We start from the raw sequence: 12,392 nt of genomic DNA on the forward strand, positions 1-12,392 counted from the left end.
GTGCCCCCTGCAAAACCCATGCTTCGGAGCGCCGAGGCTGGAAATGCAATGTCTGCCATCAGACAGTGAATGAACGGGGCCCTGCCCTTTATCATCTAAACACGTATCCGCTTTCCTGTTTCAGGGTGTGGGTGAGTGGAATGGGGGAGGAACACAGAGCGGGTCTCCACTTCCAGAGCTTTCCAGATGTCCCCTGCAGAGTCCTGGTGTGTGCTGGGCACCACGGTTGCCTGCCCTGTGAAAACACTTGATATTCCTTGTCTTCAGTGCACTAGAGAAAGACCGCATTAAGACTTAGTTAGTTTGTAACGGAATATGCCGGGCCCCTTTAACAGTTTGTACCGGACCCTTGCAGGGAACCCTCAGCAAGCTGGGTCTTGGCTGTGTTTCTCCATCTGGCTTCCTGTTCCAGTGGTTTCTGTACACATGCCTTCTGCCGAGTTGTTTCGTGAGTGTCCTGCTTCTTCCGAGCAGGGCTCAGGGGACGCTTGAGGGTTGGATGCGAGAGAGGGGTTGCCATGGAGCCCAAGGATGGGATTCTAAAGCCTGACCAAGGCTCATCAGGATCATAGGGCAGCAGCCCTTTCCCTCCGGCTGTCTCGAGAGTCACAGGTCGCCTGCTTCCTCTGCGGGCCGGGTCCTCCCCACCTTGCCCACATCGTGCAGCTCTGAGCTGAGCCTCCTGGAAGGACTGTGCTGCTGCCCCAGGCTCCTGCACCTGCACGGGCTGTAGGATGTCTCACCTTTGACTGTCAAGTCACACCTCCCCAAGGCTCTGACCACCGTTCCACCTTTTATCACATGTTTCGTGCCAGTGTGTCTCTCAAGATAAAACCCAGGGCTGGGGCTGGATTCAGGGCTGCTTGTTAAACTGGGCAGTTTTGAAACCATCTGCTTCTGCTCACCCCCAGCCCCCTCCCCCCACCCCCCACCTTGCAGGTTATCTCAAAGTGAACGTTGGTAGCTCAGTGATTTTTTTTATTCATCCTGATATATCACTAAAGCTTTATCACACTGAACTGTCTCTTTGAACTCTTCACCGCAAAACCATGATTTAATTGACTTTAAAGAAATAGTAATGTAGGGGCTGTGGCGTAGCTGGTAAAGCCGCCACCTGTGCTGCCGGCATCCCATATATGCACTGGTTCGAGTCCCGCCTGCTCCATTTCGGATCCAGCTCCCTGCTAATGGCCTGGGAAAAGCAGTAGAAGATGGCTCAAGCATTTGGGCCCCTGCACCCATGTGGGACACCTGGAAGAAGCTCCTGGCTCCTGACTTGGGCCTAAGCTAGACCTGGCCGCTGCTACCACCTGGGGAGTGAACCAGCAGATGGAAGATCTCTCTCTCTCTCTCCCTCTCTCTAACTCTTTCAAAATAAATAAATAAATCTTTAAAAAATAATATGTATATGTATATAATGTCTACATATTTAGCAGATGTGGCAAAATTTTTTAAATTGTTAAATTTTAGGGGCTGGCGCTGTGGTGTAGCCGGTGAAGCTGCTGCCTGTAGTGCAGGCATCCCATATGGACGCTGGTTTGAGTCCTGGCTGCTCCACTTCCGATCCGGCTCTCTGCTGTGGCTTGGGAAAACAGTAGAAGATGGCCCAAGTCCTTGGCCCAAGCTCCTGGCTCCTGGTTCCTGGCTTCGGATTGGTGCAGCTCTGGACATTGTGGTCAGTTGGGATGGAAGACCTCTCTCTCTCTCTCTCTCTGCCTCTCCTTCTCTCTCTGTGTGTAACTCTGATTTTCAAGTAAATAAATAAATCTTTAAAATATTGTTAAATTTTAAAACTCAAAAAATGACCATGAATAAAGGAATGAAGGTGAAATAAAAATAAAAAAAAAAAACTAGAACTGGAACTGCCATGTGATCCAGCAATCCCACCACTGGGTATATATTCAAAAACATGAACTCATTGTATTAAAGAATTAGTAGTAATTAAAAAAAAAGATTTATTTACTTGAAAAGCAGAATTACAGAGAGGCAGAGAGAGAGGAAGATCTTCCATCTGCTGGTTCTCTCCCCAGTTGGCCACAACAGCTGGAGCTTCGCCGATCTGAAGCCAGGAGCCAGGGGCTTCCTCTGGGTCTTTCACATGGGTACAAGGCCATCTTGTACTGCTTTCCCAGGCCATAAGAGAGAGCTGGGTCAGAAGTGGAGCAGCTGGGACCTGAACCAGCACCCATATGGGATGCCGGCACTGCAGCTGGCCGGTAGTAGTTATTAATAGCACTGTTCACAATGGCCAATATATGGAATCATTCAAGATGTCTCTCATCAGGTGAATGGAAAGGAAAATGTAGTGTGTGTATTATATATATATATATATATATGATGGAGTACTATTCAACTATAAAACATGCAATCCAGGGGCTGGTGCTGTGGCACAGCGGGTTAATGCCCTGGCCTGCAGTGCTGGAATCCCATATGGGCACCAGTACAAGACCTGGCTGCTCCACTTTGATCCAGCTCTCTGCTGTGGCCTGGGAAAGCAGTAGAAGATGGCCCAAGTGCTTGGGCCCCTGCACCCACATGGGAGACCCGGAAGAAGCTCCTGGCTCCTGGCTTTGGATCAGCACAGTTCTGTTGTGGCCAATTAGGGAATGAACCATTGGGTGGAAGTCTCTCTCTCTCTCTTTCTCTCTGCCTCTCCTCTCTGTGTGTAACTCTTGACTTTCAAATAAATAAATAAATCTTTTTTTTTTTTTTTTGACAGGCAGAGTTAGACAGTGAGAGAGAGAGAGACAGAGAGAAAGGTCTTCCGTTGGTTCACCCCCCAAATGGCCGCTATGGCTGGTGGCCCATCTGAAGCCAGGAGCCAGGTGCTTCCTCCCCAGGTCTTCCATGCGGGTGCAGGGCCCAAGCACTTGGGCCATCCTCCACTGTACTCCCGGGTCACAGCAGAGAGCTGGACTGGAAGAGGAGCAACCCGGATAGAACCAGCACCCCAACCGGGACTAGAACCCGGGGTGCGGGCACCACAGGTGGAGGATTAGCCAAGTGAGCCGCGGCGCTGGCCTATAAATAAATCTTTAAAAAATAAATAGGGGCCGGCGCCGCGGCTCACTTGGTTAATCCTCCGCCTGTGGCACCAGCATCCCATATGGGTGCTGGGTTCTAGTCCCGATTGCTCCTCTTCCAGTCCAGCTCTCTGCTGTGGCCCGGGAGTGCAGTGGAGAATGGCCCAAGTGCTTGGGCCCTGCACCCACATGGGAGACCAGGAGAAGCACCTGGCTCCTGGCTTCAGATCGGTGCAGTGCACCGGCCGTAGCAGGCATTGGGGGGGTGAACCAATGGAAGGAAGACCTTTCTCTCTGTCTCTCTCTCTCACTGTCTATAACTCTGTCAAATAAAAATAAAAATAAAAATAAATTGTCGCTCCCCCTCTTCGTGGAGGAACGACACAGGACCCTGCGCTGTTCTTTCGTCTGCTCGGCCCTCCCCGGGTTTGCTGCTGGTTCTTCCCGGGTTGGCTACTGTCCCTTCCACCTCCGTGGAAGGGCGGTTCCCCCTGGCCACATTCCCCACTTCCGCAGGGGAGCGGCACACCGCCGGCCGGCCGGCTCTCTCGGGGGCTGCACAGGTGTTCCCCTTAGGTGTTCCCCTTAGATGTTCCTGGTGCATGCCGTCTCTCTCCTTTATAGTCCTCCTCCACCAATCCTAACTCGGCTGCCCACACGCCGAGTTCGCTGCTCTCCTCCAATCAGGAGCAAGTCCTACAGTTTATTGGCTGAACTGGAGGCAGCTGTGTAGAAGCTGTTTTCTCCTCTCCCAGCGCCATATTGTGGGAGAGCAGATGCATAGAATAAGTCTTAATTCCAGTAACTTAGTCTAGTCCGGGTTGCTCCCCACAATAAATAAATAATGCAGTGCTTTCATCTGCAGGAAAATGGATGGAACGGAGGACAGCATGTTGAGTGAAATAAGCCAGACACAGAAATATATATATATATATATATTAGGTAGGAAGTCAGATATGAGCTTATGTGTGTGTGACATAAAGGCCTAAAGAGAAGACGTCTTTGTCCAGCATATGCATCTGCATCTCAAAGTCATCCTGATAGTTTCAGGTGGCAGCCCAGTGTTTGCATCCTGCCCTGCCCCCTCCTACCGGATAACCTTCCAGGTAGGGGGTCCCAGCCCTTTCTGCCTGATTACCTTCCAGGTGCAGCCCAGTATCTGCACTTCAAACGCCCTCCCTGCCCTTCCTCTAAGGGTGCCCCGGGAGCAGCCAGCCAGACTTCCCCCTGTCTGATAACTTCAAGGAGAAAACTCAGAAGTTTTTCTATTTACATCCAAAAAGCCCTTTGTTCCAAGAGGAGCAGAGGTGGGGAAGCAAGACCCATCTCCTTAAAACCCCTGGCCTCAACCGGACTGCGCACTCAGCCCTCTGCCTTTCTGCTGAGCCTCCCACCTGCCTGCCTAGGAGTGCTCTCTCTACTCAACCATGTAACCTCGCTCCCCCCACCCCCAGTCCGAGCGACTGGGCACTCCCTCTCAGGTCCTGTCTGGAGAGGTGCCTGTCCGTTCTTACGGATGTCCTTTCTCTAATAAACTGTTACTTTACTTTCCACTACTCTGTCTCACGCCTGAATTCTTTCTTGCGCGAAGACAAGAACCCTGCCATTCACTGGTAACATGTGTGTGTTCTCCCTTATATGTGGGATCTAAAATTATGTGTATATACATATACATGTTTATTATGTAAACACCAGGTGTTGATTATTAGAGGCTGGGACGGGCGGAAGGGATAATGAGTATGGATTAAAAAAAATAAGGGAAGCTGGATTTGGTTCATCGTGATGCAGACACTAATATGATGTTAATAATAGGGGAAATGGGGTGAGGGGTGTCTGGGAGCTCTCTGCATTACTACCTCACAGTTTTTGTTTTGTGTATTAAAAACTGTTCCGAAATTAAATTAAAAAAAGAAGGCTGTTGCATTCATTCTTATTTAAGCATCCCTAGAGGGCCTCAAGCTCTGGCTCCAGGCCCCTGTCAGAGGCCCTTCAGCTCCTCTAAGTGCTCCAAGTTGCCATCGCGCGGTGAGAGCACCTATCTTAGCACCGGAACCGCCAGGTGATGCCGGTCGGTAGAGCCCGGAGCCGGACCGCGAGCCCACGGCTGCCCGCAAGGGTCCGGAACCAACCTGCGACCGCCCGGGTTTCCCAGACGCGTGCGGGGCTGCTTGGAGGGGCACCACCCACAAAGCCCAACTAGTCCGCCGCGCGGGCGAGCCGTACGTAGGAGCGCGCTGATTGGTCAGACGGACAGGCACCGCAGCCAATGGGAAAGCGCCTTGTTGTCAGGCGCGCCGCCGGCCGGCGCGGGGGTCCGAGTGGATGGCCGTTACCGTGGAGACGCCTGGTGAGTTCCGGTGCTGTGGGGTTGGGGGGCGTCTCCGGGGTTTGGAGGGGTGCGACCGGACTGTGCCAGGGCGCGGGCCGGAGCGCTGGTCGTGCGCGAGACCGAATCCCGCGAGAAGGCTGTGGGCGCCTCAGGCAGACCCCGGGGCTGCAGTCCGGGAAACTGAGGCCGGGCCTCCTGGCTGCCCCGCGGGCCTCGTCCCGGCCGTGCTGAGGGGCGGCTCCGGCCCCGAGAGTGACCGCGGCGGGAGCCACAGTTGATTCCGCCGCTGGCGTCCTCTCGCTCACCTTCACCGCAGCCGTGCGCGGTGAGTGCTGGTACGGGGAGCGCCGTTCACGGGGGTGGGGACGGAGGCCGGGGGATGGTGAAAGTGAGTGGGACAGAGGCACGCGGGGACTCTGGCCGGCTCGGGACCGGGAATCTTGACCAGCGTGCAGCACTGCTTCCCGGGAGAAGGCGGGCCCTGGGCTCGACAGGGCGCACCTGACACCCCCGGGTGTCTGCACAGGTGCTTTGGGGGCCGCCGATCTCGTCCGGATCTGGGTTGTGACAGGTGCGGGTGTGGGCAGGTCAGTTCCACGCGGCTCGGGTTCCCTCTGTAATTAGTTGCTGTGGTTGCAAATAAAATATTCTTAGAACGATCTTTAGGAATTTGCATGCTTGCGAATATAATTTTTCTTATAACGTGTCATAAATTGTGGAATACTAATAAAAGTTCGTGGAAAATGGAACTAAAAGGTAGGTTTGGGTACGAAAATTTTGAAATCCATGCATAGTTTTTTTTTATTAAGTAGTAGGTGTTTTCATGAATTTTTTGGAGACCCTTTGCATGGATTTCAAAAATATTTTGCATCAAAATAAACTTTTAATGCCAACTTTTGAAGGAACTTTGTACAATAAATATATTAATTTTTTTGATAGTACTTTAGATATTGGAGACGGTTCACTCTTCAGTTCCGGTGGTGGTGTTGTGGCTACAGATGGAGACAGCATGTAAGAGGGTGGCTGTGTGCCAAGAGAATTTTATTTACAGACGTTGAAATTTGAGTTTTATATACTTTGCACATGTCACCCGTGTTGTTCAACCATTTAAGAATGTTAAAAAAAAAAAAAAATCCTTTGCTCCTGGGCTGTACAAAAGCAATGGGCTGGTTAGCTTGCAGAAGGGGACCCAGGCCCAGACAAGGCGGTGTAGGCCAGGCCCCAGGCCGGAGCAGGCGGGAATCCGGTGTTTCTCAGTCTGGGTCAGGGTGCTGGTCCTTAGCATGTGCCCTTAGGCCAAGGAAACCGTACTCTGACGAGAGTTTGGGGACTTGTGAGTTGACACTGATGGTTGTTCCAAGGAGATGGAGCTGCTGGGTTAGGAGTCTGAGAAATGGTCCTAGGTAAAGCTTCCCGGATCTGAAAACCCATCGTCTGAAGTACTCCAAAAGCTGAGTTTTTGAGCTCTGACAACACCACAGTGGAAAATGCCGTGCCATGAAACTCTGTTTTATGCACACAACTGTTAAAAGTATTGTATAAAATTGCCTTCAGTTTACGTGCCTAATGTGTCTCTGAAACGATTTCAGGTATGTGCAAGTATTCCAGAATCCAAAAAAAGCAGAAATCTGAAACATGGCTCGTTTCAAATACTTCCAATAAGTGGTACTTCATCTGTACTTTCTCGTCTTTATTCAATAGCTGCTTGTTTTGTTGTTGTTTTAAGATTTGTTTACTTGAGAAGTAGAGTTACAGACAGAGGGGGGGAAAGAGAGAGGTCTTCCATCTGCTGGTTCACTCCCAGATAGCTGCCATGGCAGGAGCTGAGCTCATGTAAGTCAGGAGCCAGGAGCTTTCTCCAGGTCCAACCACCTGGGCCTTCCTCCACTGCCTTCCCAGGCCATCAGCAGGGAGCTGGATCTGGAGTGGAGCAGCAAGGACTTGAACCAGCAGCCATTTGGGACCTTGATGCCACAGGTGGGGACCTAACCTACTGCGCCATAGCACCAACCCCTGTCGTTGAGTTTTTCAATTCTGTAGAGGTTTCTGGAGGTCAGGGTGGCTAATGCTACATTGTCTCCATCCGCACATTGCTTTTACAGGTAGTGTGAATTCTCAAGTGTTCTTTTTAAGCTTTCTACATTTTAGACTAACTTTAGATTGGAAGAAAAGTTGTAGCAATTTATGTTCCACACCTTGACTGAACTGATGTCAACATCCTATGTGATCATAGTGTGCTTCTCAAGAACAAGAAACTAACGCTGGTGCACTGTTTTAACTACGCTTCCAAGGTGATTCGAATTGCACCAGTTTTGCCACTAAACTTCTGTTTTCATTCCAGGGTCCTTTCCAAGATCCCCGTTGCATTTCATTATTTCTCCTTCTATATAACAGTTCCTGTCCTTTTTTTTTTTTTTTTTTGGTCTTTCTTGGCTTTGAAAAGTGTATATTTTTAATTTTATCTGAAGGGGAGAGAGAGAGAGAGAGTGTGTGTGCTCCCATCTGTGGGGCCCTTCCTCAAACAGATGGAGCTGGGCCAAGCCAAGACTGGGAGCCAGGAACTCAATCCAGGTCTCTCACCGGGGCAGCAGGGAGCCCTCACTTGCTGCCTCCCAGGGTCTGCAGTAGCAGGAAGCTGGAATCGGAATTGGGAGAGGAGCTGGGGCTTGAACCTAGGCACTCCGATGTACGATGCAGGTGCTGCAAGCAGTGTCCCAGCTACTATGCTAAATGCCTGCCTTGGCCTTGATACTTTTTTTTTTTTTTTAAGATTTATTTGTTTATTTGAAAGACAGCATTAGAGAGAGGTCTTTCATCTGCTGCTTCACTCTCCAGATGGCCACAATGGCCAGAGTTGTGCCAATCTGAAGCCAGGGGCTAGGTCTCCCACGCGGGTGCAGGGGCCCAAGGATTTGGGCCATTTTCTACTGCTTTCCCAGGCCATAGCAGAGAGCTGGATTGGAAGAGGAGCAGCTGGGACTTGAACCGGCGCCCGTATGGGCTGCCAGCACTGCAGGCGGCGCTTTATGTGCTATGTCACAGCGCCGGCCCTGCCTTGATACTTTTAAAGATACTGATCAGTTATTTTCCTGATGTTCCTCAGTTTGGGTTCAAGATAGAGGTTATGCATTTTTAGTTAGAATATCACAAATATTACTTTTGTGCCCTCAGTAATTTAATTGTCTTCACAGAGTTGTACAGGCGTCGCCAAATCAACTGTGGAACATTATTGTCACCACAAAATGAGACCCCAGTCCGTTAGCAGTTAGTTCACTTCCCATTGCCTCTTTCCCCAACCCTAAACAGCCAGAATTCTGTCTGTTAGATTTGCCTGTTTAGGACATTTCATATAAGTGGGATCATACAATATGTGGGTTCCTTTGTGCTTGGTTTATTTTACTGAGCATAATATTTTCGTAGTTCATCCATGTTGTCATCACTTAATTCCTTTTTGTGGCTGTGTTTAATGACATGACTATGTTTTATTTATCCATTCATCACTTGGTAAACTTGATTGCTTCCACTCTGTGGTTGTTGTGAATCAGGCTGCTGGGAACCCAGTTTTTACAGCTTTCCTGTGTGGAGGCACCATACTTTACCATCCATGCTCCTAAAGTTGGCATTTTAGTTGCTTTCGATATCTTGGAAGAACCCTGTGCACATGCAGTTTTGGATTGTTGGAGGTGCATCTTCAGAGTAGATTCTTTGACGCATAACTGCTGAGATTAAAGTTAAATACCTGTGTAGTTTTCTCAGGTATCATCAAATTCCTCTCCACCAGAGTTGTACCACCTGTTTGCATTCCCACCAGCAGCTCTGAGAATAACTTGTTTTCCCACACCCTAGCCAGTAGAGGGTGCTATTGTCAAAAAAAGTCAAATTTTTGCCTTGTGCTAGGTGAAAGGAAAAATGGTGTCTCATGCGGTTTTTTTTTTTTTTTTTTTTTTTTTTTTGACAGGCAGAGTGGACAGTGAGAGAGAGAGACAGAGAGAGAAAGGTCTTCCTTTGCCGCTGGTTCACCCTCCAATGGCCGCCGCTGCAGCCGGCGCACCGCGCTGATCCTGGCAGGAGCCAGGAGCCAGGTGCTTTTCCTGGTCTCCCATGGGGTGCAGGGCCCAAGCACCTGGGCCATCCTCCACTGCACTCCCTGGCCATAGCAGAGAGCTGGCCTGGAAGAGGGGCAACCGGGACAGAATCCGGCGCCCCAACCGGGACTAGAACCCGGTGTGCCGGCGCCGCAAGGTGGAGGATTAGCCTATTGAGCCACGGCGCCGGCTCTCTCATGCTGTTTTAATATGTGTTTCTCCAATTATGAGGGAGTTGGAGCATTTTTCGTGTATATGGGAGCCAGTTGTATCTTCTTTTGTGAATCATGCTGTTCATATCTTTTTTTCATGTTTCTTCAGGTTTTATTCTTTTCCTTGGCTTCTTAAAATGTTTTTATTTGAAAGGCAGAGACAGGCAGAGAGCTTCCTTCTGCTGGTTCATCCCTCGATGCCTACGACAGCTGGGGCTGGGTCAGGCAGAAGCCAGGAACTTCCCATTCTTCTCTTTTTTTGCCTCTTGCTGCATCCCACTCTGGAGTGCCCTGGTTCACCCAGCCCTGCGTCCTGGCCTCTGGCTTCCTGCTAAGGCAGACCCTGGGAGGCATTGTTGATGGCTCAAGTAGTTAGTGGGTTCCTGCCACCCATGTGGGTGCCTAGCTCCTAGCTTTGGAAATAGGGAGTAGGGGCAGGCAACTGGAATGCCCACATCCCCAGTATGAGTGCCTGGAATCAAGTCTCACCTCTACTTCTGATACAGCTTCCTGCTAATGCTCAGCCTAGGAGGCAGCAGATGATGGTTCAATTACTCTTAAATAAATAAAAAAATTTTTAAAAAGTTGTCCCTCTGTGTTGTGGCGTGTGTCAGAATTACCTTCCTTTTTAAGGCCGAGTAATGTCATATGTGTGTACGTTTTTTATGCATTCATTTGGGCACTTGAGTTGCTTCTACCTTTTGGTAGAACAATGAACAATGCTGTGTCTCTGAGCTTTTATGAGTATCTATCAGGGATGTTATATTACTTTCTTGTCAGTGGTATCTATGTGTGCCTGCTCCAATGGTTTTCTTGTTTAGTATCAACTTATTTATCATTTTCTGTTAATTGATATTGCAATTGAATTTATAACTGAATTTGGGGAAAACTGGCATATCTGTATTGTTGAGTCCTATCCAAGAATGGAGGTTGTCATTCACTTCACTAAGTTCATGTTAGTGAACTGGCAATGGTTTGAAATTTTCCTTGCGTAGGTTTTATTTGAAAGAGTAACAGAGAGAGAGACAGACAGACATTTTCCATCTGCTGGATTACTGCCCAAAGTCTACAACAGCCAAATCTAAGCCAGGCCAGAGCCAGGAGCCAGGAACTCCATTCTGGTCTCCCGGGTAGGTGTCAGGCACCCAAGTAGTTGGGCCGTCTTCCACTGCCGCCTCCAGCACGGGAGCAGGAAGCTGCATCAGAAGTGGAGCAGCCAGACTGAACCAGGGCTCCACAGCTGGCAGCTTAACCTGTTGCTTGCTGCCTGTCACCTTTATTCCTCAGTATTTAATGATCTTGTTGCTGCTGCACATGGAATTTTTCTCTGCCATAGTGTTTTGTTTGTGGTTTGCATAGATGAAGGCTGTTGCCTTTTATGTATTGTTTTGTGCTGCTTCACTGGGTTGCTTTATATTGCATAAGAGTTATCATTGGTTTTGGGGTTTTCCAGGTATTCTGTTATCTGCAGTTTAGTGATCATTTTGCTTCCTGTGTATCCCTTGTATTTCTCATTGATGTCCCTGTTGTAACTGCAATGGCTGTTACTCCTAGTACAGGGGGCTCCCTGCTCATTCATAATGTCGGTGGAAATGCCCCTCGTGTTTCTCCACTCAGTACAGTTTTGGCTTTAGGACTATGGTATATATGTATTGCTGTTTTAAGAGAGTATCCCTCAGTTTCTATAGCCTTGAGTATTTTTATTGTGAATGAATGTTGGATTTTGTCAGACTTCCTCTTCTATCGAGATAATTGTGACTTTTTTTCTCTTAGATTTAATTGTGTCTTCATACATGTGAATGTGTGTTCTTGTTGTTAATATTAAGTTTCTTTGATTTCGGTTGACTTTCCTGTCACTAGGAGGAGAGCCTCATAGTTGCACAGTCCTGGTGGCCATGGCATTTGTGAGCAGCTTCTAGGTCAATGTGATATGATCAGAGTATTGTAGACAGTTTCACTTTATGGAAGGTATTTCCTTTGTAAGCTAATACAGGATTTCTTTCTTTATAAATGTCCCATGAGCGGTAGAAAAGAAGAATGTGTAATCTCTGTTATCAAGATGAAGAGTTTGATGTACATCCGTAAGAGCTCACCTATGTGTCAGTTAGATCTACTTCCTCACTTAGTGTTCCTCCACTTGAGCTGTCTTATATTAACAGTGGTTTGAAATTCTTTTATTAGTGTGTTTCTGTAGGTCTTTGGCATCTGCTATGGGCCTTGCTGCTGCTTTTTTTTTTTTTTTTTTAAGATTTATTTATCTATTTGAAAGGCAGAGTTAGAGAGAGAGAGAGAGAGAGAGAGAGAGAGAGAGAGATGCAGAGTCAGAGAGATATTTTCCATCTGCTAGTTCACTCCTCAGATGGCTGCAACAGCCAGGGCTGGATGAGGCCAAAGGCAGGAGCCACGAGCTTCTTCTGGTTTCCCACGTGGGTGCAGGAGCCCAAGCACTTGAACCATCTTCGGCGGCTTTCCCAGGCATATTAGCAGGGAGCTGGATCAGAAGTGAAGCAGCCAGGTCTAGAACAGGTGACTCTATGGGATGCTGGCATCACAGGAGGTAGCTTTACTCTACTATGCCACAGGGCTAGCCCTGGCTTTGCTTCTAAAGTTGGGTACTGAGTTACTTGTGAATTATCTTTTAAAAAATTTAAATTTATTCTAATTAATTGAAAGGCAGACAAATGGAGAGAAAGAGATCTTTCATCCTTGGTTCACTTCCCAAATACCTGTAACAGCTGGGGCT

General features: G+C 48.7%; 1 protein-coding gene across 5 annotated transcripts in view; it reads left to right on the forward strand.

The window, feature by feature from the left end:
- The first annotated feature begins 5,261 nt into the window (after window positions 1–5,261).
- The window catches only part of CABIN1 (calcineurin binding protein 1), a 135,788-nt gene continuing 128,657 nt past the window's right edge, over window positions 5,262–12,392 (forward strand). For 3 of the 5 annotated variants that reach the window (XM_051837084.2, XM_051837087.2, XM_051837088.2), the window contains exon 1: window positions 5,262–5,370. The gene's annotated coding sequence lies outside the window, so the exon portion shown is untranslated. Of the gene's footprint in view, window positions 5,688–12,392 lie in introns of all 5 variants that reach the window. The other 2 variants (XM_051837085.2, XM_051837086.2) reach the window with 2 other exon arrangements.

This window comes from Oryctolagus cuniculus, chromosome 21 (assembly GCF_964237555.1).
Source record: "Oryctolagus cuniculus chromosome 21, mOryCun1.1, whole genome shotgun sequence".
NCBI lineage: Eukaryota > Metazoa > Chordata > Mammalia > Lagomorpha > Leporidae > Oryctolagus > Oryctolagus cuniculus.